This window comes from Canis aureus, chromosome 33 (assembly GCF_053574225.1).
Source record: "Canis aureus isolate CA01 chromosome 33, VMU_Caureus_v.1.0, whole genome shotgun sequence".
Classification (NCBI taxonomy): Eukaryota; Metazoa; Chordata; class Mammalia; order Carnivora; family Canidae; genus Canis; species Canis aureus.
The window spans coordinates 37436385-37463824 of record NC_135643.1 but is presented as its reverse complement, the minus strand read 5'-3'; the positions used below and the strand labels follow the sequence as shown (position 1 = coordinate 37463824).

Sequence of the window (27440 nt, the reverse complement as noted above, 5' to 3'; positions counted from 1 at the left end):
TCTATTATTAGAGTCTTTATAAGAAATAGATGTAGGAAAAGCATTTGACAAAAATCTGAGATCAATTGACATGATCACATAATTTTCCTTTTGTAGTGTGTTGATGAATTATATTGCTTGTTTTTTGTGTTAAACCAAACTTGTATTTCTGAAATAAAAGCTTTTATCTTTTAAGGTCTTGCTTTAAGCCTTGTTAGGATAGTCCAGAACAACATTTGGTTTAATTATTCCCCTACTGAGACAAAACCATTCTGAGTGCTCCTCCGTAAGTTCACCATTAAATAATTTACTCAGGCTGGTAAGAACAGGAAATATTTCTAGTTTATTACAATCTTCAAATAATGTTCTTTGTTCCTTCCTTTCCTTTCCAAAGGTTCTTTTCCATGCTATTTTTTTTTTTTTTTTTTTTTTTTTTAATGCATGTGCTGAGCAGTACTTAGCTAAAGTCTTGGAGAGGGGCCTCTGCAGATGTCTGGAGTTTCCTCCTCTCTGACACTCTGTCCTAGGAACTCTACCTGCTTTGACTCCCCCAGATATCCATCTTTATCTTTTCCATGGCTGGTTCCTCCTCCTTGTACCATAAGTGTAAATTTTCTCAAGGCAGTAAATTCAATCTTAGTGTTCGCTTCTATTGTTTCCCTTCTCTCAGGGATCTTTGTCCTTATAGCCTGATGTCCATTGCTTGAAGTTTGTTTTTTCATGTATTTTGTCTGTTTTTTTTTTTTTTTAATTGGTTTTAGGTAGGAGAGTAAATCTAGTTCCATCCTGACCCTAAGAAAAAGTCTCTTTTAATATTTTAAAGTATACCTTTTCTCCATCCTCAAAATCTATTACTCAGTGAATTAAAGTCTGTATACTTTTTTGGTAAGATTGGTTAATTTTTCATTTAATTTGCCTCAATTTTTAACTTTCAAAGTTCTGGACTTTTTTTTTTTTTTTTTGAAGTTCACAGAGACTGAATTCTCCTTTCCTAACAATTGAGCATTTATATGATTTCAAACCAGCAAATACTGATTTTGAAACCTGTGACTCCATGCATTTCATATGCTTGTTGTCTTCATAGCATTAATTGCTCCATTTCCCTTGAAGAGTTTTATTATGCCCATTTACTCATTCACCAAATATGTGATGAGCTTGAGGAATAAAGTGATAAATCAGTCACCAGATTTTGTCCTATAGTAGAAGGTGGCATGCTATTAACAAGTGACTGTAGTAAAATGCTAATTTTCAAGTAGTTAAACACATCTTCTCTGCTAGTCATTGCAGTGTTTTGATGTTCAAATATAAAATGCAATGACATCCAATGAAACCTAAGCCCTGGTAAGGTCATATTCTATAGGGATGCTGGTCACTCATTTTATCTTCACTGAGCTCCACTATGGTAACTGAAATAACTGCCTATATCTAACATTATTTTGTATATTTTCTCCCTTTTGTTTATGTATAATTCTATAATCAATGAGGGACAAAATCAGGAGATGGATGTAATTATATTCTTATTTATATCAAATAATATATGGGGACTTTTAAAGTATGGAACTTTAAGAAGATAAGATTTTTAAAGAGCAAGCTGAGAATAATTGAATGCATACTCTGAGATATTAAAGATACCCATTTTATGGCAAACTGGTATATTTAATAACTGAGAGGATATTTAGTAGTATTTTGATATCAACTTTCAGTTTACATTAAAAAGGAACTTGTTTTACTCTTAATTAGAATGGTTAATGGAGGGACCCCTGGGTGGCTCAGCAGTTGAGCCTCTGCCTTTGACTCAGGGCCTGCTTTCAGGTCCAGGGATCGAGTCCCACATGGGGCTTCCTTCAAGAAGCCTGCTTCTCCCTCTGCCTTGGTCTCTGCCTCTCTCTTTATGTCTCTCATGAATAAATAAATAAAATCTTTTTAAAAAAAATGGTTAATGGATTAGTCTCTAATCTGATGTGATCTCTACTTATCCAAGTTTTTGTGATTCTCTTTTGTCATCTGTGTCCCATGAATTAGGTTTCTTTAGAATCCTAACTGAAAAATCACAGAAAATCATCAGTCTTTTCTTAAGTACTTATTTTCAAATTAAATATTTAATTGCCCAATGTTTATCAATTGCTCTCTGTGGAAGTTTATTTTTTTATCCTCCTAGGCTCTGCAAACTGATGGCCATCGAATCTTTCTTATATAGCACCTTTATGATGTTTTCACTGTTTTTTTTTTTTTTTTTTTTTTTACCTTTCAGTTATTTCTTTCACTTGAGCATCTATACCACGCTCCTGGCTAAAATACCTATTCTTTCCAGCACATGGGGCCAAAGATAACTTTGTCCCTTTTGTGGGGTAAGAATTACCTATTTGGTATAATAAATGCTAGAAACAGATCCTCCATTTTGCTTTCCTTGATTCATCTTGTTTAATGCAAATTAGTAGAGATGACTTATTAATAATTTCAGGGCCTCCAAAATGTAATCTACATGGCCACTCAGGGCAGAGAAGAAAAGGGTAGGACTGCGTATTGCACAGTTAAAGTCTTGTGCTTTGACTATGCAATATGGGTCTTTGACTCTAGTCTTGTTAGGTCATTTGCTGGGTTATTTTAGAAAGTCAAACTCGATGTTTCCTCATCTGTAAAATAGAGGACATAATAAATTCACTTTAAGATACATTAGGCCTGAGAGCTGGAAAGAAAGGTGGACTGCAATGAAATAACATGTACATTTAAGGTAAACAATTTCATAAAATTCAGTTGTAATTGGGCTGGTCAAAGATTAAAATTTCAGACACCTAAAATGTAAATCATATGAAAACAAAACTTTCTCACTGTTATACATGATCTGTACTTGTGACACATGCTCTATGGATGAAACTGCAATTTTACAAAGAATCTCTAAATTATAATTAACCAAAAGTAAATACTAATGAAAGGCCGCAATAGAATCTTGTGGAGTTCTACTCAAAAGCAAGCACAGTGATGTTTTCTAATATGTGCAAATGACTTAAGTAAAATTATGTATAGACCTTTCTTTATTCTTGCCTTGTCAGAAGCAATCGTTTTTTTCTATGTGTTCCATTTCTTTGAGAGATGTTCTATTTCAATGTATTAATATCTCCAACAGTTAACACTGCATTGTACCTAGAAGATGCCTATAAATATCTGTTGGACAGATTCAGAAATTAGCACATTTCTAATGGATATTTCTCTTCAAAATATTTCTAACTAGTTATTATGTAACAGAATGAAAAATGCTTCTGGAAGAGGGTGCTCTGGACCACAAATTTCCTCAAAGGTGAAGGTATGTGAGGGCCATCTTTCATCAATCATCGAATAATCAGTGAAGTGTTAACTTACCTCCATAAGTGTAATCACCTAAGATTTCCTATATCATTTTCTGTGAAATATATTTAATATTGTTTGGATACCACCTATTACATTTTGACTCACCCTAGGAAAGAAAAGATGGTTCTCTAATTATAGGCCCTAAGTGAATTGTATTATTTGATAGCCACCTTTGAATCAAAAATTAAAGCATCAAGGAGGTTTATTTAGCATTTAATTTTTTTGAGAAAAGCCTAAAATTGTTTTGTTCTCGCTATGAGAGGAGGAATGGCAGAGGAAAAGATGGCAGAGGAAAGAGAATTTCAGAAAATGCTTTTTGATTTTTGTCTGTATTTTATAAAGGGGGACAAATAGTCTGGATAATTATTATTAAATATAAGCATAATCGAGAGGAGATTTAGCGTGGGAACTCTGGGGGCAATCAGCTGCTGTTGACATTCTGGTGAGCAAGTTATTCATTTATTTGTTCCTCAGTTTTCTCATATGTAAAGTGGGGGAGATGGAAGTAATAATACCTACCTCATAGGACATTTCTTTACTTAGGAAATGCTTGACACAGACAGGTAGACAGTAAGTCAGATATTAGCTATTATTATTTTCCAAATGAAAATCCATTAGTGTTTAGTTGAATTTCTCTCCAAATTGGATTTGAATATGAAATCTTCACTTTTTGGATTATGGACTTCATATCACTGGTTCTCAGAAACTGGGTTGCTTCCTGGATGGAAATTCCTGGGCAATTGAAAATAATGTATTTATGCCTGGATCCCACCCCTAGGGATTCTGATTTAACTGGAAAGGGGAATGGCCTACACCCTGTGAGTAATCAAAACTCCCCAGGTGATTGTAATGTGCATCAAAGGTGAGAATGGTTCTATAGAATGCCTTTCTTCAGTTACAGGAAACATATACCAAGCCAGGGACTTAAAAAATAAAAACAAAAAAGCATTGTTATTAGTGTCTGGAATAACACCAGAGAAAAAGCCAACATCAGGATCTCAATTATATCTTGCTTCTATATTGTCTTATTTATATCATCTGCTCCTCAACTGCCAAATTGAAATATCATGTTTGCAGAAGATTTAACTCCTAATAAGCTATTGCTTTTACTCCTGAAGTATAATGCCAGCCTGAGTGGGTTTTCTATTCTTTATGGTTGTTTCTTAATGTCAGCACCGCCACTTTCCCAACTGTATTAGTTTCTATTGCTATGTAAGAAATTATCACAAATGTAGCAGCTTAGAACAACACCCATTTAATGTATTAGCTGTCAGTTCTGTAAGTCAAAAGTCTGGACACAGAGTTGCTGGGTTATCTGCCTATATTCTCACACTGCTAAAGTCAAGTTCTCATACCACAAAGTTTTAATTCTGGGCTCTGGAGAGAAATTCGTTTCCAAGCTCACTCTTGCTGTTGGCAGAGTTTGGTTCCTCATGGTTGTAGAACTTCTCATGCTGGCTGTCAGCTGAAGTGCTCTCTTCACTCCTAGAGACTACACCGTGGCTGTTTTCTTTCCTCTAGGCCAGCAGGAATAACGTTTTTCTGACTTCCAATCATAATTCTCTGTGACCAGACAAAAAAATCTTTGGATTTAAAAGACTCACTTCAGCTTTTCCGGATGTCTGTTGTCTAAGTCTTGCCTTGTGATTCTCTTAGTTGCCTGAGGGTCATACTCTTGTCTTGGATCCCCACCTCCCAACCTTCAACTCATACTCTATGGTTCCAATTACATTTTCCCAAGGCAACAATGAGATAATTTGATAAAAGAATCTGCTTGGTCCACTGATGGATTGAGAAAGAAGAAAATCTCAATAGACTTTCTTTGTACCCTCTACATGGGACAAGTTTCCTTATTTCAAACGTCTGCTCACAGCCTACTTTGATGGTTGGACTATAGTGGGCCCTCTGAGAAAATGCTTTATTACCAGAGGAAGACTATTTCTTGTTACAGGAAATATGTTGGGAAAAAAAACTCATTTTTTTAAAAGAGCATTTTGAAAGCATTCCAAGTGAAACAGATCATGGACATTCTGCTCCCCAAGGTAGAAGCTGTAAATAAAGATGAAGATTTCTTATGCTAGAAAATGACACTGATTAAATATGGGATGAGGGCATTTATGTGAGTATTTTGGCCCAGTTATAAGCATTTTTCTTTTCCCTAGCATAGATGCAGCTATTAGTTTTCCCTATGGGCTGATAGTCTTACTGTTGTTGTGTTAACAATACAGGTGAAAAATAGAGTTTGTGAGTGTACTACTGTGGGCCTAGTGGTCACTTACTTCAAACTTGATTTCTGATATGACTTTGTTATTTGGCCCATATATATTTGCAACTAAAGACTATATTAAATGCTTTTGATTCTCTAAAACCTCTAGCTCTTTTGTAGAAATTTGCTATAATACCACATCTTACTGTAAAAAATACATCTCCTATGACATAGATAAGTAGAATAAGTAGTTTTCTTCTTCATACAGACAATACCCATAAGGTGCCAAATGCTGGTGTCTGTTGTGCTATATACCCCTAGATATATATCTTTGGTCTTTGGGATCACTGAATTCTTAGAATCAATTTTAGGTCAGTGAGCCATGATGTCTTACCTTTTATTTTCTTCCTGGACACTAAAGCAGAATCTTAAGCAATACACACATCTCTAATATCTCCATAAAAAAATCAACCAATCATGCTTCTTTGTTTGGTTTGCCACAGGATATACAATCTTTAGAACATCCAAGCTCAGGATGTAGGTACTAAAGGAAGAGCTTGCTCCCCTGCAGGGAGCCTGCTTCTCCCTCTGTCTATGTCTCTGCCCATCTTTCTATCTGTGTCTTTCATGACTAAATAAATCTTAAAAAAAAAAAAAAGCAATTGCTTTTTATCTGTCTTTAAATCTTAATAAATATTTTAACTTATAACCCCTTTGGTTTTACTATTTAAATTACTTGGATTAATGATTTCTATGGAAAACTTATTCATAGCAAATAAAAGTAAAAGAGATTGTTAAGGCCCCCATATCCATTTAATTTTTATCTATTCGTATTTATAATGATTTATACCTTTTCCTAGAAAAGCTCTTCCTATAGAAAGGGAAATGTTCTTATAACCAGAATTACGTGAGATTAGGGGGATCCTTGGGTGGCTCAGCGGTTTAGCGCTTGCCTTTGGGCCTGGGCGTAGTTCTGGAATCCCGCGATCGAGTGCCACGTCGGGCTTCTGGCATGGAGCCTGCTTGTGTCTCTGCCTCTCTCTCCCTCTCTCGCTGTATCTCTCTCTCTGTCTATCATGAATATATAAATAAAAAAAAGAAAATTCTTGGTTTATCTTGTTGATTTATTATAACAATTTAAAAAAGAAAGAAAGAAAATTCTTCAAGGCCAGTAATGTAGCACTAGGGTTGTCTGCTTCAATCATTTGAATATTTTCAAGAAGATAATATATAAAACTGGGAGAGAGCTGAGTATGAAGATCTAAATATAGAAACAATGGCTATGACAAGTGGAGGGTCATATTCAGAAGACAAAGAAAAATAAAATTCTGTGAGATTTAATAAAAGAAAATCATGTTTGCAAGCAATTATAGAACTCTTAACCAAACTACCAGTTATTTTCATTTAAGACACTAACTTTGAAGTTTGAAGACCTGAATTAAGTTTCTTAGTTTTAGTTTTCCTTATTTAAGAAAAATGCGAATCATTTGGTTTGTTTTTATGAAATACTATCATGATACTTCTCACTTTAAAAGCATTTGCCTTGTGACCACAGTTGGAATTGTTGGAAACATGGGGCACTGGTCTAGTGAGGAAATGGTGGTATTGGTGGTGGGGAAATGTCTGAGGATTTCCTGGAAATGTAAAAGGATTCACAAACACAGGATCTGTTGAACAAAGCTGATGTTCAAATATTAGAGTGACTGAGTCTAAAGTGTGAAAAGTCAGAGGTCATAGGCAGGAATAGCCATCTGGGAGAATTTGGGCAGGGATGGGGCCAGAATCAGAGCTTACAGCAAAGCAAAAAGGGAGAAAATTTAGACAGAGGGTCTACAGAGGGAGACCTGGAACCCGAATGCCTAGGTTGAAATCCTGGCTATCCTATTTACTGTATCTGTGATATTGGTCAGGTTAATTAAGACTTTTAAGTATTTGATTCCTCATATATAAAATGGGAAATTATAGTAATAATCATCTAGAAAAATAATCTAGAAGTATTGTGAAAATTAAATGAATCAATACATGTACAGTGCATAAAACATTAGTGTGTACCTAATAAATGTTATTATATCATTGTTTTTATTAAAGTAAATGAAATTAAATAGTTAATGTTGTAGGCACTATGCCTCTTTAAATATTTCTAACATTCTTGCGATATGTTTGTTACACTTTTCTGAAAGGAAGAAATTAAATTTTAGACAGGAAAAAATGACCTCTCCAGGGTTTCACAGTTAAGAAAAAAGATACAGAATGAGAACTAAGATACCTCTCACTTCCCAGATGACGTATGCTATTATTTTCACCACTTTACAACTATGTATAACATGAAAAGTCTCACTAAAGGCTATGTAATTTTAGATGAAAAGTAAAGTGATTCTTCTGAATATAGAGGAAAGAGATAAGCAGGTTTTGCTTTGACAGAATTTGGTGTATTTTAATTGGGTTTTGACTATACATGTGTGTTAGCTAGGACTAGAAGAAAGCTAGGTAAAAAAGAAAGTAACATTTTAAAAGCAAAGAATAGGTTAAAAAAATCACATTATGTTTCTTGCATGTAGCCATGGAAGTGTGATGATCACTGAGTTACTTTTTATGACTAGAACATAGAATGAAGGCACCACTTAGAAGAGTATCTAGGTAGATGTTTGGGACTACAGTACAAATGGTCTTGAATTCTATAGTGAGGATTTTCACTTACATACTGTAAATGATAGGGAAATGTGTACAAATTCTTTCAATGGACGATGAAAATAATAAAATATGTACTGAAAGAACTCTGGTAGCAAGGCAAATGGTATTTTTGTTGTGCCGGAAAGTAGGCAAAGGATATCATCAGACTCTAAAACTAGTCATGATAATGAGTTTTTTCATTAGGATAATGGAAATAGGATGGAATCCTTAGAGAAGTAATTACAAAAATAAGACTCAAAAGCTTTATTTAATATTAGAACCTTAGAGACAGTTGTGAATGGTAGGTCTTTTGGCGGTGGCGACTGAGTAAAAGATGATTCATTATTATATGGGAAGACAGATGGAAAAGCAGGCTCTAGAGGGAAAGTGAGGGACTCAGTTTTGAATAGGTAAGTTGGAGGCACAGTAAGAGAAGTTTGACAAGACAGTCTTTGAAAATGTGTCTCTGATACTCAGAAGATTGTCCAAGACTAATGATGTAGACTTGATTTCTGACTGTGTAATTAATAAATTCTTATGAATCATAAGATTACTCTGCCTATAAATACAGACAGAAGAGAATACGGATAGCAATAGAACCTTGAGAAGAACCAGTATTTAAGTAGCAAAAAAAAAAAAAAAAAAAGGGAACTTGCTGTGAAAGAAGATGAAACACAAAGATTTAGGGAAGCTATGAAAACAGATGCAATAGAAGATCAATGATCAGAAAATTTTAAATTTAGGATGGTCAGTTTTAGAAAACCAGGACCTTGGGGGCAAGAAGGATAAGGACTTTTAAAAAATCATTGAATTTGACAACTATGAGACAATATGAGATTTTTAAAATAAGATTTTATTAGAGAGAGAGAGAGAGAGAGAGAGAGAGAGAGAATGAGTTGGGGGAGGGGCAGGGGAGAGGGAGAAGCAGGCTCTCCACTGGACCGGGAGCTCAGAGTGGGTCTCATAGAGACCTGAGCCAAAGTCAGATGCCTAAAGGACTAAGACACCCAGGCGCCCCAATAGGAGATTTTTTCCCCCCAAGAACATTTTTAGTGAAGTAATGGCAGGAAAGGTAGATTATACTGAATGAAAGAATGAGTGCAAGTGAGAAGGAGAATTGAATAAGCAGATGATAATTGATAGAGAATTAATTACTGGGGAAAAAATCGTGGTTTTCTTTGAGAAAAGAGCAAATAGAATTGATATAAGTGATTTTTTTTTTTTAGTACATTTTGAGGTGGAGAGGAGGTTGAAAATATTTGCTCCTGATGGTTTCTATTTCCTGATAGTATGAAATAAGGGCATTTGCTGGGCTTCAGAACTTGTTCTTGAAATCTTCTACTAGTGGTTGATTACGGAATTGAGATAATAAGTGGATTAGTGTCAAACATATTTTTAAAAACAGAGAGAAAGTTGCATAGTGATATTGATTTCATTGCAATATATTCTTAGCAGCTTGGGAAAAGAACAAAGGAAATGGGCAGATGGGCTGTCCCACAGTTGGAAATTGGCAAGGCAGATGTATAAAGTCAAAGAGTAAAAGGATATTGATCCAGCAAGATTCAGATAAGGAAAACTGGGTTCAGAGAACAAGCTATATTCAGTATCCTTGCCAACGATCTGATGTTTTCAGAGAGAAAGTAGGACTAAGAATAGGGATAAAAGTTTATCTGTTATCTCTTACCCTTCATATTTTGCATGTATGTTGTGATTAAGAGGGATGAAATTTTAAAATATAATTACCGGGGCAGCCCCGGTGGCTCAGTGGTTTAGCGCCGCCTTCAGCCCAGGGTGTGATCCTGGAGACCCGGGATTGAGTCCCACATTGGGCTCCTTACATGGAGCCTGCTTCTCCCTCTGCCTGTGTCTCTGCCTCTCCCTCTCTCTGTGTGTCTCTCATGAATAAATAAAACCTTTAAATTTATATATATATGTGTGTGTGTGTGTGTGTATACACACACATATATGTATATCCAAGTTGCTGACATATGACTAAATTTTTTTTTGTGTAAACGTGTGATAAAATTGGCATAGTCCAAGTGAATAAAATAGCATCTTAGACTGATATAGGTACTTCCTGAGACCTTGAAAGTGAAATATGTAGATTTTTGCCAAATTGCCTGCCCAGTGACCTTAGGTGAGTCTCACTTTTCTGAGCTTTAGTTTCCTCTTTGTATAATATGTGGCATTCCAACCTCAAAAAGTTCTTTGAATTGTTAAGTTTACTTAAAGCTAGTGTGATTTCCTCTTAAAGTGTACCAGAATTCTTTGGACGTATTTGAGAAATCTTTTATTACATATATTCTCTTTGATTTATTAGGGTCACAAGAACTGTGAGGAAAGCTACATTGGGAAATAGGCCAAAATATTAACCATTTTTGCTCAAGTTTTGAGAGTCTCTAGTACTTAATCTATAAAAGTAAACCATCATATTATACTTGAAACATATTTTGGATTGGGATCAGCCATAATTTTTAAAAATATTATTCATATTTCCCTAGTGGTCCTCAATTTCTCAGGCACAGAAAATTCTCAGTATTAAGTATAAAATTTTAATTCATTTTATATGACTGGCTTGATACTGTATCAAGTTTATGCTGACTCCATAAAATGATATGAGAATTATTTTTTCTGGGAGACTTCGTGTAGGATTTTACTTAAATAGTGACACCTAGGTGGCACAGTGGTTGGGCAGCTGCCTTCAGCTCAGGTTGTGATCTCGAGATCCAAGGTAGAGTTCTGCATTGGGCTTCTCCCTCTGCCTATGTCTCTGCCTCTCATGAATAGATAAATAAATATTGTTTTAAAAATAATTTTACTTAAATATTTGGAAAAATTTACTGCTTAGTTAATTTGGGGCTGGAGATTTCCTAATAAAAAGATGACAAATAAAGATATAACAGGGGCACTTGGGTGGCTCAGTTGATTAAGCGTCTGCCTTCATCTCAGGTCATAATCTTAGGATCCTGAGATGGAGTCTGGTGCTAGCCTCCTTATTCAGTTTCTCTCTCTCTTTCTCTGCCCCTTCCCCCCTCTGTGTGGGCAAATGCATTTGTGTGTTCTCTCTCACTAGTTCTCTCTCAAATAAATAAATAAATATTTTTAAAAATTAAAAAAAATGTAACAGTTATAGAAATACTTTATTTTTAAAATTTTTCTTTTGCAGGTTTTGATAAATTGTTTTTCTAGAAATTTTTCCAGATAATGTAATTTTAAAGATTTATTGGTATATAGTTGTATATATATTTTCTTCTTATATTTTTAAAGACTTTGTAATTATGTCCTCTCTTTTATTCCTAATGTTGGTTAAGTTGTGCCTTCTCTCCATTTTTTTTCCTTGCTCAGTCTTGCTATATGTTTGTCAACATTTTTTTCTTTTTAAAAAATAAATCTGTGATAAGACTTCTATCTATTGTAAATTTACCTTTTATTTTTTCTGCCTTTAAGTATTTTTTCTTTTAGTTTAATTTGCTATTTATTTTCTAATTTCTAGAGATGGATACATACATCATTGATTTTCTTTATTTTATTTTATTTTGTTGTGCAATATAAATTTTTAAGATTATACCTCCCACAGCGGGTTTAGCTGTACTCATCAGGTTTTGACCTGACATATGTTTTTTATTATTATTTAGTTAAAAATATTTTATACTTTTCATTCTTATTTCTTTGTTTTTTTTAGAAGTTAGGGATTTTTTTAATATTTCTGCTTTGGTCAGAGATCCTACTGTGCTTAATTTCAGTCTTTGTTTAGCCTTCCTTTATGATTCAACATATGGTTCATTTTAATAAATGTTTACTTGAAAAGATATATTGTCTTATTGTGGTATGTGGTATTCTATACCAATCAGTTGGGTCAGATTTGTTTATTATTGTTCTTTCATGTGCTCACTGATTTTTTGTATCAGCGTATTTGGTTAGTGAGAAAAACATTAGCTCTCACCATAACTGAGGATTAATCAATTTTTCCTTTTAGTTCTGTTAATCTTTGCTGAATATATTTTGAAGCTGAACCATTAGATAAATAAAGATTCTGAATTTTTATATTTTTCAAGTGGATTTACCAACCTATAAACATTTTGAAGTGCCATTTATTCTCTAATAATATGTATTGCCTTAAAGTCTATTAATACATCTATAAAACCTTTAGTTTGGATTTTTAGTTTTTCAAATTTTATGTAGCTTTATATTTAAAAATGCCTCTTATAGGTAGTTTATTTTTCTTTAATGTCTTATGTTCTTTCTTTTGGAATATTTAGTCCATTTTTTATTAATATAACTACTGACATCTAGAACTTTAAATAGAAATATAACTGTTTTCCTACTTGTCCCACATGTTATCTATTATTCTTTTACCATCTTTCTTGTTATCTCTGAAGTAACCAAATGCAAGTGTTTTATTATTTAGTCTTGTTCTCCTTTTTCCCTCCCTTTCCAAATTTGCTTAATCATAAATTTATTACTATTCATTTAGTAGTTATTTTAGAGATTACAATAAGCATTCTTGACTTAATTCTATCTACTATAAATTATTATTATCATCTCTTTCCTGATAGTACTAGGACCTTAAAACACTCTAATTTCCCTTCTTGCTTTACTAGTGAGTGCAGTAACAGTACAGAATTGCCTACTTTCTTACTGATTTTCCACCTGTCCTTTACAGTAGATCTGTAATTCTGGACGGGTGCCTGGGTGGCACATTTGGTTAAACTCAGGGTTTTGGCTCAGGTCGTGTTCTCAGGATCATGAGATAGAGCTCTGTGTTGGGCTCTGAGCTCAGTGCAGTGTCTGCTTAAGACTCTCTCTCCCTTTGCCCCCTCCTTGTGCACGTGCAAGCATTCTCTCTCTCTTTCAAATAAATAATAAATAAATAAATAAATCTTTTTAAAAATCTGTAATTTGAGTCATTTGGATTAGATGAACAGAAACAAAGACAAGTAGAAATTCAATTTGTATACAAGTGTAAACTCTTTAAGCACGCATTAATGCTGCTCATATTTTACTGTATTTTTCTATACTTCAGTGAGATTTATTGGAGCATCACATGTTTGTGAAAAGTAGAATATCTGTAGAAAAACACAATGGGAAAATTCAAAAAGTAGACCATTATTTTGCAATAATATTTTGCTGTGTATGCTTAGGCCAAAGAGAGAATGATTATGTTACTTTTATTTTTAAAAATTTTTAAAGATTTTATTTATTTACTCGTGAGAGACACAGAGAAAAAGGCAGAAACATAGGCAGAGGGAGAAACAGGCTCCCTGTGGGAAACCCAATTCGGGACTCCATTCTGGGACCCTGGGACCACGCTCTGGGCTAAAGGCAGACACTAAACCACTGACCCACCCAGGCGTCCTGACTATATTACTTTTAGAAAAGGTTTAAAAAGTTTTGATTTCTCATTCACATAAGGAAAAAGTTTAAACCATGACACCATACTAGTTAGTCCCAGAATGAAAGCTTTGAGAATACATAACAGTTTATATTTTCAAGTGAACTTTAGGAAACCCTAAATTTCACATACCATTATTCACTAAAAGTCGTGAATACATTTGAAAATAAACATTAAGTTTCTAATTGTAAGAATATTTATTTATAATGAAAATTCCCAGTTTTTTTTTTTTTTTTTTTATTGTGAATGGGAAGAAAAGTATTGTAAACTTTTCCAAAGACCTTGTGTGTGTTTTTCTCAGTGATAGCAAAAAATATCTGGGTAGTTTGGACAGAATCACAAAAGAAAATACAGGGCTTTTAGAATTTGTATTGCTGTTTGTGTAGCCAGTGTGTACTATCTGCTTTCCCTTATATCTCTACAGACTTCTCACTGATCTGGCTAACTCCATAAAGTGGCCTTTTCTATTCACTTCCCCTACCACACCTGACATTTTTTCCCTTCTGCATAAACCACTTGCCTGGCTCAGTCACATAGACATACACACTTGCTGAGACACTGATTGCTTTAATTTCAAGTCATCAGGCTTGACAATTTTAGTTTCTTTTCTAAATATTTTGGGCTTATTATATTTGTTTAATTATATTTCATATTTCAATTTATTTAAAGCACATTCTTTATCATATCACAGTTAACATAACTAATATTATGTTGTGGCTAGGACACATTCCAGGCCTGGCTCTCAAAGGGTGACTGTCAGATGGATAGGATAAAGTCAGTGAGACAAAATGCCTCACTGAGTCCCAGGAGGCTCTTGTGTTTCAGATGTGTTAATGGAACTGTCCAGGTGGAAACCAGAGGTGTCATATCTGGGTCTCCTCCCTCAGGTTCCATAAATTCTCTTTCCTGGGATCCTGAATTGCTTTTTGAAGTTGCCTTTAAAAAATTGAGTGTATTTCAAGTGTTTTCCTTTAAGTTTCTCTTTTTAAAAGTAAACTGTCTCTATGCTTCTGGGCTATATCTAAACTTGTTTTAAATAATCATTTATAGTAATATCTGTTGCTCTACTTGGACGTTACATAAAAGCAATTTAATACAGAAGCAGTTATGTGATTAAAATCCTAAAAATGTTCATTTTGTATCAAATTTCTGACACAATTTTTTCCTAATAATCAAGGCAGTTATATCAGGCAGAAAGACTATTCTTTTGGATTATGGAAAGAATAATTTCTGACCCAAAGAGAGCCTTTTGACTCTGCTTACATTTTACTAAAAATCAAAGACAGCATTTTTTGGTAACTTTTTTTGGTAATCTTTCTGGAGGGACAAAAAATGACCTATTCAAGTCTGAAATGACAATAGGTTATGCGAAATCTCATGTTTTATTTGCATCTAGACAGCTGCAAGGCTGAAGAGAATTATTTTTATATCTCCTATTTAAGATTGCAGTAATATATATTCATTTCACATGGTGACAGAGGTGTCCTTAAATTGTAGATAATTGTCATTAACATATTTATGCATGTCAAATGGGTCACTAGTTTGGCTAAAAATAAGTATAAACAAAGTGAATAGAGTGAGCAAGAGGAGCTCTTTTATATTGTTAGGTTATGTACATACATTGATGATTTTTCCATTTGTTGAGCCTATAATATAATTGAATCCATGGCTATTAAAATATTTAAAATTTGGTGACAGGCGTATGATCAGAGATTTCAAACAAGAAACACCCTTAGTGAAAGGTTTGCTTTGCTTTTTTAAAATACATTTTTAAAATGCCACAGACCCTCTCAAAGTTTCAATATAAAATACACATTTATATCTTATTATTAATTCCATTTTACAATTCACACTCAGAAGGCATCAATAAGTCGACTGCATAGACAAATCTATGCAGTATAATGAATGAACCAGGATTCTTAATTGCCACACAACAGCTGCTCAACAATGTAAATGTTATTATTTTTTTTTTTTGGAATGAGGAAACATGCTCAGATAGATTAAGATTTGTAGATCAAAAAGCTAATAATGATCAGAAATGGGGTTTTGAATTATTTCTATCTGAATCTAGAGTTTTCCCCCATAACTCTTATCAGTCTTTCAGTATCTTCAATCCATATCTCTATTTCTTATATAAGTAAGAAAATAGAATATAGCAAAATAACAATTGTAGTTATCTCTTAGTTGGCTGGATCAATTAAGAGAATCTGTATTTTCTCCTTAAGCATTTAAATCATTTGTTATAAATATTTTTATTGAAACAAAAATACCAACTCGCGAGTAGTCCTACATTGACAGATGATTGGGATTGATCTAGAAAAATAAATTATTAAACACTGTGCATAAAATATTTATAACTTTTTAAGTAATAATTAAGAATGATCATCAAATAGCACATTATTGTTCTCTCTAATAGTGACAGGACATAGTTTCAGCCTAAATATATTTGATTCCAACTGTGTAGCAATATAGTCAAATTACCAGAGTAGAATTGGCCATTCTTGGATTAGGATGAATGGGCTTCCGAAGTGTGAAATGAGGAAATGGGAAAATAATGAATGTTAACAATACAAGAAGTAGAGTACAAAGTTTGAAGACCTAACAGATATGGTAGATATTACAAAAAGGATATTGAAAGAAAAAAAAATATGTGTCTTGTTTCAGTTCTGATTTAAACAAGCCAGTTATTAAAAGCAATTGTGAGACAAATGGGTACATTTGAAACTTGTTAGATACGTATTATATGATATTAAGAAATGATTTTTATTTTCTTTATGTGTGATAATGTTTTGAGGGTACTTATAGTGGAATGCTATGGTGTCTGGGATTTACTTTAAAAAATTCAGGGGAGAGAGAGAAAGAGGTTGGTGATGGTTGTAGATATGTATCTCTCTATGTTCTTGTGTATTTTGTTTAATAATTCTAATAATAGTTAAGAAAAAAAGAACAAGGGCAAAGATAGTGACTTAACAGGTCATGAACTTGCGTGATGGCGAGGACTTTACATTAATGGTATGAACAGAGATATACTGAAGGTGTGTCCTGGATCATTTGGGTGAATCTTTACTGCTAAGTAACTACTCCTTCATACCGGTACAGTTGAAAGTATTAAATGAGAGGTTGCATTGAATCTTATAGAACAATGCCTGCATATAACAGATTCCAGACTTAATAGCTATTCTTTTTATTTGTATAAAGGTTGGGCTAAAATCAATACTGCCTATAACCAAAAAAAAAAAAAAATACTGCCTATAACCGTATATTATTATATGTATATTTAAGAAATCCTAGGAGTTTGGTACAAATTCTTATTTACCTATGAGTTAGGTTAGGTCGAAAGAATTTGAATTGAACTTTTGCTACATTTTTAAGCCACAGAGAAAACTAAGGAAAATAAGATACAGTGCCAGTGTCCCTTATATCTACAAATTTATGCAAAGGCAGAGCTATGAAGAAGAACACATGACAAGCAAATAAGGAAACAAGGACACAAAGTTTAAGTGAGTCTCCTAAATTATAACTGCTAAATAGTGTCAAGGATGAGAGTCCAAATTTCCTAAATCCAGGTTTCCCATATTTCAGGCCTATACCCTTCTCATAGATTACATCTTTGTTTCAAAAGAATAAGTTGGAATAGACAAACAAAATATAGGTTAACTACTTGCAGAACTTATGTATATTCATCAGGTTGACTCAGATCTGTGGCTATAGTTGTATTTTGTCATTTACTATTAGCGTTTCCAGGTTAGCGCAGGACCAGACTTTAGCTAGGTGTGCAACAAATATTTGTTAAATAAACATGCATCTGTTTTTGATTACCTTTTATATGGTTGATTTATTGTTATACATAAAATCCTCTGTGCTTTTATAGTTTCGTTTGCAAGATAAACGTAATAAGCCCTGAGAGGTAAATGATAATAGAAGATGATAAAAATAATGAGTAGTAACTGATAAGTTTTGTTTTCTCTTTTCCTTTCTTTCTTTCTTTCTTCTTTCTTTCTTTCTTTCTTTCTTTCTTTCTTTCTTTCTTTCTTTCTTCTTTCTTTCTCTCTTTCTTTTTCTTTTCTTTTTCTTTTCTTTTCTTTTCTTTTCTTTTCTTCTTTTCTTTTCTTTTCTTTTCTTTTCTTTTTTCTTTTCTTTTCTTTTTTTCTTTTCCTTTTTTCCTTTTCTTTTCTTTCTTTTCTTTGTAAGCTCCACACCCAATGTGGGGCTTTAACTCAGTCCTGAGATCAAGAGTTGCAGGCTCTACAGACTAAGCCAGCCAGGCACCCCAGTAATAGAGAAGTTTCTAATATTTTTTTGAAACTAGTAAAGTAGTCAAGTCCAAGGGGAGGAATTCAAAACCACCTAGTTTAAAATCAAAATTATGTATAAGTTTTAAATCATGTATATGTATAAGACTTTTTTGCTTCTTTTTTTTAAATAAATTTATTTTTTATTGGTGTTCAATTTACCAACATACAGAATAACACCCAGTGCTCATCTGGTCAAGTGCCCCCCCTCAGTGCCCATCACCCATTCATCCCCACCCCCCCGCCCTCCTCCCCTTCACCACCCCTAGTTCCTTTCAGAGAGTTAGGAGTCTTTATGTTCTGTCTCCCTTTCTGATATTTCCCACACATTTCTTCTCCCTTCCCTTATTTTCCCTTTCACTATTATTTATATTCCCCAAATGAATGAGAACATATAATGTTTGTCCTTCTCCGACTGACTTACTTCACTCAGCGTAATACCCTCCAGTTCCATCCACGTTGAAGCAAATGGTGGGTATTTGTCATTTCTAATAGCTGAGTAATATTCCATTGTATACATAAACCACATCTTCTTTATCCATTCATCTTTCGATGGACACCGAGGCTCCTTCCACATTTTAGCTATTGTGGACGTTGCTGCTATAAACATCGGGGTGCAGGTGTCCCGGCATTTCGTTGCATCTGTATCTTTGGGGTAAATCCCCAACAGTGCAATTGCTGGATCGTAGGTATTTTGCTTCTTTTATTAACAAATATTTTCATTCTTGCCAGAGAGAATGAGGGAAATAATTATAATAGTTATTATTTAAGAATTCAATGCAATGATTTTTTTAATATTAATTCCAAAGGAGGGTTGTCAATTCTTTATAATTACTGAAATCCTTACACAAATATTTTTTAATATTTAATTTTGATTTAAAATTAAATGTGACTGTGTTTTTGCATAAGATGGGAAATAATGGGTGCATAGGGTTCTGAAATGGTGGTGTATTAACTTAGATCAGAAATTAACAGTTGTTAATTAGATCCATCCATGATTTTTGAAAGATTTTTGGATTTTACCACTTTATTATTCCTTTTAACTCATACAAATAGTGAACCTTTCTTATACTTATGTATTTTTTATGGTTTTCTCTGAGCCGTGCTTCTAATTGAGCTCCCTCTGAAGGACTATGTCAAACCAATATGATTCTTGCTCACAAGAATGCACAGATTCCTTAGAAAACAAGACTGTAGAACTACAAAGCTTGACATGTGCTTATTGTGAGAAGTGGGAAAGTGACAGATGTGGAACATTGCTGAGGAGTCCAACTGGTCCACAGGCGAGCACAACCGTATCTGATTAGGCCGACAGCGCTGTCTAATTTGTACAAGAGCCTGGAGGACTCATTGTTTTTCAGCTCCCTCAGCAATTAATGATGCCATTGTTTTGGGCCAGGCCATTTGCAGAGATATCTTTGCTGGCAGAATCAAAGCTTAAGAAAATATAATGAGAGTAACCCAAGTGACTCTTAATATATAAAACCCATGAGCAATGATTGTGAGCTTCTTCTACAAATAAGTACCACTTATAATTTTTTCAAAAGGCTGTCAAGGAAACCTGAACTATAATTAAAATGAGCTCTTTGAAAAGTCATTTTTCTTCAATTATAATTATTAAATATATTTCTTTGTCTTTTTGTATTCTATTTGTTCAAACTATATTATGAGAATTACTATTTTTGAAACCTTTCACCATTTCCTTCATGCCATCAAAATAATAATATCTTTAAACTTTTCACATAAGCAACATATTTTCCACTTCATTTGAAGTTATAATAGTAAACCACTGAAAATCAGGTAACTCCCCACCTCTAACCCCCTCCATAACTTTGCTCATTCATTGAAAATGTGCTTTGGGTTAGATCTTGATTTTAAATAATGAAATCAGGTTCTAAATTAAGTAAAAAAATTCAATGTCCCTGACTACTTTTAGGTTTTATCAGTGCAAACATGATTTAAAAAAATCTATGGGTGAGGAGCTCCTAGTAGACTTATACCAGAAAAATATTAAAACCAATGGTTTATTAAAATATAGTGGCTTTAGAAAACTTGAAAATCAAAAGAAGGGGGGAAAAGTACTTTAAATACTTATATCATTATCCTGTAATAATATTTAAGTTTATAATAATTAAGGTAAGGAATATTATCTATTGCTCCATAAGAAGGCAAGCCCTTTGTATGATTTTTATATGGATCTGGACTGAGCACATGGAAGTGATTCAGCTATGACCCCACCACAAAACAAAACTCCTCAATAGCATCTTCATCATCTAATGTAGACATCCAATTAATTTTTATAAAAATAAAGCCAGTTAACTCTGTTGTCTATACATTTCATATAATTTATTGCAAAGCTAGATTAAGTTTATTAAGTAGAACATAGACAATCATCAATGCAGTTATCTTCTTTATTCTTTTTATACAGCTTATCTTTCACTTTTGATCTTCATTTTCCCAAAATAACTTGTCCATTGGTAGTTAGATACAGAAAAAGTAATAGGCTGTAGAGCCAGATGGACTAAGTCTTGAAAATTTTCCAATGTTACCATGCTATTTCTCTAAAGACATAGTATATGTTGGTGTGCTTTTTTTTTTTTTAATGTCAGTTTGGTTCAGAGATACTTACTAAGCAGTGATATGTTAGAATTTATGTTTAGCACTTGAAATAGCATTATTATGAAATGGAAATATTTTTTAAACTGGTATTTAACCACTTTTAAAATTTGATGATTCACTATATAAGGTAGTAGTATCTCAAAATTATGATATATTCAGTAGAAGCACGTTAGGTATAAGGGACTCTTATCTGAAAATATTACGTTGAAGTAGAGCCCCTTTTTCTTTTTTAGTATTTATATAAAAATTATCCTCAGCTTTCCCTTTTCTTTCTATACTTGCCTTGTAAACCACCAGTGGCTTTACCATCTACTCATTCATGGATAATTTTTAAACATATAATCCTATTTTCAACCTCTCTTTTGTGGTTACTGTGCACCATGCCATCTCCAATTTCCTATGGACATATTTTCACTTAATATGTCCTCATACTTCATAATTGACATTTATAAACTGAATGTGTGGTCTGTCTTCTCCTGACTGATTTGCCTTCTGACTACCCTAAATCTTACTGCATGCGACAACTTCCAGCATATTAATTACCAGGTTTGATTTGGATGTTTTGCCTCTCCAGCCCAGGTGCCATTCCTCCCACTGATGCGTATGCATTCCTTCCAAGGTTATGTGCAAAAACATATATAAGAATAAAGTGTGTTATAGCTGAATAAATTGGTAAAGGATAGCAGGTTTGTTATGCTTCCCTTTTATTTCCTCCCAAAACACTTTTTTTTTTCTTTTGTAATATCACTAAAATTCTTCATACTTTTTTCCCTGGTATGCTTAGTGCCAGGGCCTATGTGACTTGCTACTAGGGACAGAACATAACACCTTACAAGTGACAGGTGTTTAATAAATGCTTGATGATTAATGAAACAATCTGAAAATGCTGTTTAGAAACTAAAACGGTTTTTATTTTTCTTGAAAATTTTTATTTCCCTATACTGGCATGAATGGCTTATTTTAAAAATTGAACATAAACTGTGTAGCTAAACTCAAGCTCTTTATCTTCTTTGCTAATTGATAATTCCAGTGTTTTTCTTTTAAATGCACCAATGATATTTATGTAGTGTCTTCAATTTTCCCTTTTTTTAGCCAAGACAGTTGTACAGTTTAAAAATATTTTAATTCCAAACAGAATCATGTGATATTTTCACATGATTTTGAGTTTGGGCTTTGTCATTAGCTGCTAAATAATGACTGAGCTTTGGATTCTGGAAGTGTGATACAAGTGTCTGGAACCAGGTCATCAAGGAGCAAATGTCCTTCTGTCATATTTTTCATGTTGGCCAAAGTTCTCAAACTCCTGGTTCTCTTAGGACCTTACTTTCAACAAAAACCATTTAATACTTAGAAAAAGTTGAACTTCTGAGAGGAATGTGACATGAAATGTACAACAGTGCCACATGTTCAATTTAAGGCAATACAGGTTAGTAGCTAATAGGAAATCATGTGACAGTAACAAGATGGTCCAATTTTTCACTTGAATGATTTCTCTACAAAAGTCTAAATAGCAAACTTCATAGGATGTTTGCTTCACACAATGTACTTTAAAAATTTTTAACTTCAAACATCTAAATAGCATAGAGTATAACATAGTAAAGCCTGGTATTTGTAAGAAGAGGTGACTGTGATTTATCAATTTATAACCTTACTCATCTGTTTATTAACTTGGTGAATTTATCAAGACTGCATAAGTTTCCTTGTTGATGTTGACAAAGAGTGATCTAACAAAATGCAGTGAAACATGTGGTTCCAACTCACCTCATTTAGGAAGTCTAATTCTAAATGCCTGAGTTACAGGATAGTGGGAGGAGTATTAGCATCAAGCCAGTAGGAAAATGCAGAAACTTTCTGGTTTCTCAAAACCATTTATAGTTTATGACAAAATACAAATATGTTTTATAATGGTTTCTGTCCTTTAAAGTGTTGTATGAAATACATAAAATTCTTGGAATTATACATGAATATTTTATTGAAATACTAAATTCATAGGAACTTTGAAAAAGATATATATTTAGATTATTTTACAATCTCTGCCTCTTAGCAAAATTTACTCATTTTTATCATCAACTTAAACATTTGACTTGATGTTTAAAAGTTTTGGATTGAATTATGTAGCTATAAAATAATATGTATAGAAGTACATGAAGAACCAAAGTGTACTGATATTTGGCAGTGTCAACATTTTATTTACCTTTCACTGAAAAAAACCCCTCAGGTTTAATAACTAATAAATTTATTAGAACCTCAAACATTAGTCTTTATTGTGTGGAATTTGAATATTTTCTTCTAGCTTAATAAATACACTCAGAAAAAGCAAGATTTTGGTAGACCTAGATTAATGCATTATTAATTCTATCACTCTAAAGCATTAAACACCTACATGCCTAGGGGCCTAACTTTGAACATTTTCAAATCAAATACTATAGAATAAAATATTTATAAATATGGAGCTACTTGCAAAAATTTCAAATAATAATCAAGAATAAAGTGTGTGCCATGGAGGCAACAAAGACCTGTGTAACCTTCATTAAATATTCCAGTTAAGTGACAAACCTGAAGCATTCAGAGAAAAAAAATGAAGTACCAAGTGTATGAATGTCATTTTAAGTACAATAGAAATGAAAGTTCTATGTCTTTTATACAAAATGAATTTTATGTACTATTTTATTAATTTTAATCCTGACAGTGATCTTGTAGGATATGAAGATAGCGAGTCTCAGGAACATAAAAAGATTGCCTATAGCCACAGAAATAGTGATTGGCAGGACTAAATTTAACACGTGCCTGCTGTTCTCTAAAGCTAAGGCTATTTCCATTGTATTTGTGTGTGTATGTGTGTAATCATTTATTAGTAAGAATTGAGAGGAAGAAATAATGTAGGATTTGGTAAGCAGCTTAAATTTAATGGAATAAGTAAGCTTTAAGCCTCTTTCTAGAATTGGAATAATTTAGATAGGGGAAGGCCTCTCCAGATTAAGGTAATGGCATAAACTTCAAGATAATCATGTCATTCCTTTCTTCTAAATAATGGTTCTTCAGTTAACTTTTGTTCTAGTCCTCTACTCTATTATAGAGCCTCATTTTAAATGATTGCCAGAGGCTTCAAACTAAATCAGAATCTCCAACAGTGTCATCTTCATCTAATGTAGACATCAGACCAATCTTTATAAAATGTGCATTCATTCATTCCTTCATTATCCATTTATTGAATGCTCACCTACCATGTGACAGGTACTAGGTTAAGTGTTGGAGATATTATAGTAAGCCATGTAGTCTCTGTATTTTTAGTAAGCCATGTAGTCTATGCCTTTTTGGATGTCTTCATAACCATTGAGGAAATCATTTGATATATGATTTTAAAGCTTAGGTAGGAAGTCTAGGTTACCAATAAAAATTTAAGGATCATCTTCAAATTGGTGATTGTTGAAATTGTAAGTAATTTCTAGGAGATAGAAGTAGACGGGGAAAAAAAAGAAACCAGGAAGAAGGCCAAAATCTTTTAAGGATGATGAATTTAAGAGAGCTAGTAGGGGATAGAGGAGAAAGTATCAAGGAAGTTAAAGAGAACAGAATAGACAATGGAAGGAGTGCTGTTCAGTTGTCAGCTAGCTTTTGCCTTTACCGACCACACCAATAGCACAATGTAATATACATGACACAGTCTGAGGTGGAGAGTTAACACTTAGCCAACTGGTACAGCATGTCATGCTATACTTATTTTTTCCCTTGGGAAATTGACAAGGTGTTTTGCTGATGTTAACTTACAATGCATCTAAAGACTGACAAAAGGGAGAAGTTGAATCTAACATAGACATTTCATTCCTGCACTTTAGTTTGATCAGACTGATCAGTGACTCATAACTGATGCATAAGTGAGTACATTTTGATATTTAAGAAATGAAGTAGTATACATATTACTAAATATGATAATGCTAGTAATTTTCTCACTCAATTCCTGTTTAAGGATATGTCACAACAGTGGTATTCAACTTCATCTGAAATTCAAAACACTGAAATTAATTTTTAAACATTTTTATTGAGTTGAAGCAAGAGAGCTAAAGAACAATTAAGTTAATTCACATTTGACCATATACACATGTAATGGATACATTTTATACTAATGTGATCTAAGTGCTTAGCTCAGTATTAACCTAGCAAGCCTGTAATTTTAAGTGTTGGTCTAGTTATTTTGAACCTATAGCTTTAAAAATGCATGAAGCTCATTTCACATAATGTGTGTAATTTTAAAATTAGATTAATTGCCCCCTGCACTGTACTCTTTTCTGTCACCTCTTTCAGTTACAGTTATTTGTATATTTCTTGAATCTTATGTCATAGGATCATATATATGTATCAGGATACAGATATGTACATACATGTACAATAATAATGGATGTTTAAATTTCTGAAACATTGGATACATTGTATAGTGAGATTCAAATTTCCATATCTTTATTCTATGTGTATTTTATTTTTATTTTACAGATGTGGAAATGGGGGCTCAAATAATTCAATAAACTTGTTGGTTACATAATTATTTAATGGAACTATAGATCTTGAAGTCAGATCTTCTGATTTTCAAAGTTCATATATTCCCAGGTAAATTAAGCTTACATGTTTCTTTTCTTTCCTTTGTTTCTCACATGCCATGCAGTAAGGTATAGATTTATAATCTTTTACATTTTAATAAATATTTAAGGTGTACATGTATCTGTCCTATATCTATGCAACACATCAAACAAATTATCCATTTAAAAAAAGACAATTTACATACCATTGAATAAACTAAATATTTTTACTCCCTGATATAAGCTAGTTTAGTTAAACTATTAAGATTATGTAAGAATACAGCCACATGAAACTTTTAGAAATGTCTGTATACAGTTATGCAATATATTTTAACATTCTACTCAATTTTATTGAAACATTTTGTTCCCTAAGAAGATTAAAAGATGTACAGAATGACCCAAAATGTCATATTTAGGCATCATTTCCAGTACATTTTTAAGGATAGAAAGAGTAAATTAAACGTAGATATGTAAAAAGTAGAGTATGTTGGTGGCCTTAGGAAAGAAATGATTGCAGGGTAAACTAAAATGAAACTCCTCTCTGGGAAAAAAGTAATTTAACTTCATGAACAGCTGTACCTCAGAGGGTCAGGCATATGAGCAATTAAAATGAAACAAGTTGATTTTAATATGCCTTAGTAACTGTGATTGATCTTACAGAGCTGTTGTTGACTATACATCAAGAAACAATTTAGGATCCAGTTTAAAACAAAGTTTATAATCCTTGTTTAATGGATTTTGGTACCTCAGGCTATACAGTGCTGTAAAAATGATTAAAATGTGCCCTGTCTCTGTGTAATCAATAAAACCTCTCTCTAAAATTAGGTTCCAAAGACTCCTCAGCAGGCTTGGCAGTGCCACGTCTGTAGAATTCCAAATGAGCCATCTATCATTATTTCCATACACAAGGTTCATTAGACACCTCATTCTTTATCTTATTAGCACCAAAGTCAGCTAAACAATCAAATCAAAAGGTCACCTTTAACAATACCTAGTTAAACCAAAACATACATCAAGACATTATTAATACATCAAATGCAGTGGTAAGAATTCCTACAAGGCCAATAAAGGGTTATTGTTAAAAGAACTGAAAATATACACATTAGTAAGTTGAAGAAAAAATTCTAAAGTGGCATCTTAAAGAGATGGGTTTATTCTATTACTGAAATCAGTAAACACAAAAAACTCCTTTAGATTATATTATTTTAAACCGTTTTTATTCTGTATATCATGAAATTGAATTTGTTGTTTTTATGAAACATATGGACAAGATCAGTAGCTTTGGAGTTACTTTAAATTATTTTTAAGATTATGCATCAGCCATAAGCACATGTTTACTGAATGTATTTGGTTTTTTAAATTACATTTTCATCACTAATATTTTATGATAGAGTTCTTTATTTTAAAGAAGTTGATGCATTTCAATTTTATAATTTATATAGCTAAAGAAATTTGAAGTTTAACTTTCATATACATTAAAGTTCAGTTCCCCTAGTAGTGAATGTTTTGCTTTTAAGTGAATCTAGTGAGAAATACATATCAACTCTGGAAATGTGTTCAGTTTATCATCCCATGTATCACATGAATAAAATGATACATAAACTTATTGCCTCTTTATAAATTCATCAATTATAATTTAATCAACTTTTATTTTGCTCTAATTTTAGATACTTAGATAAACTTAGTGGTCAATAGGATTAATTTCTACATCCATAGCTCATATATATGTATGTAGATTGCATGCTTTCCTTAATCTAATGTCCTTTGATTCTTTATCCAATTGCAAAATAAATGAATACGTATTTGTGTTTCTATTGGGTCAGCTTGGGTCCATAAGAAAATATTTTAATGATTATTAGCCAGGAATGAAGAAAAATAGCTCTTGCTGAATATTTATAATAACTCACTCAATGTTTTGTCATTGCTATATGTGTGGTGAGTCTGAAATATTTGTTAATGGCACTAGGTGCCAGATTATTTTGTGAATATTTCGGCTCTTGTAATCCCTCCCAAGTCAGCACTGTGCTTTAACTGCCATCATTATGTTTATTTCTGCTTGGTACTTTCAGATACAAAATGTTTCTCCCTGCCCTTCCCAAATACCCAGCCCTCACTGCCACTGGGATATATCACTTAATTAAGAAATGTAAATCATTACGTTATCATGTAAACTGTAAAAAAACGGTTTGTTTTTCATTCTTTCATCACCCTAAAACAACACAGTGGAAGATGCAGGAGGGGAAATGTGACTTTCTATGCTGATATAAAGGAGGTTTTATTTTATTTTATTTTTAAAGATTGTATTTATCAGGGAGCCTGATGTGGAACTCGATCCTAGGACTCCAAGATCACGCCCTGGGCGGTAG

General features: G+C 33.0%; 1 long non-coding RNA gene across 2 annotated transcripts in view; it reads right to left on the bottom strand.

Moving 5' to 3' along the window:
* LOC144304018 (uncharacterized) overlaps window positions 1-27440 on the bottom strand; it is a 228561-nt gene that overhangs the window by 161160 nt on the left and 39961 nt on the right. The window contains exon 4 of one of the 2 annotated variants that reach the window (XR_013371011.1): window positions 18161-18608. The exons of the other annotated variant lie outside the window; for it this stretch is intronic. This is a non-coding gene — a long non-coding RNA (uncharacterized LOC144304018). Of the gene's footprint in view, window positions 1-18160; window positions 18609-27440 lie in introns of those variants that run through there. 2 annotated transcript variants of the gene reach the window in all.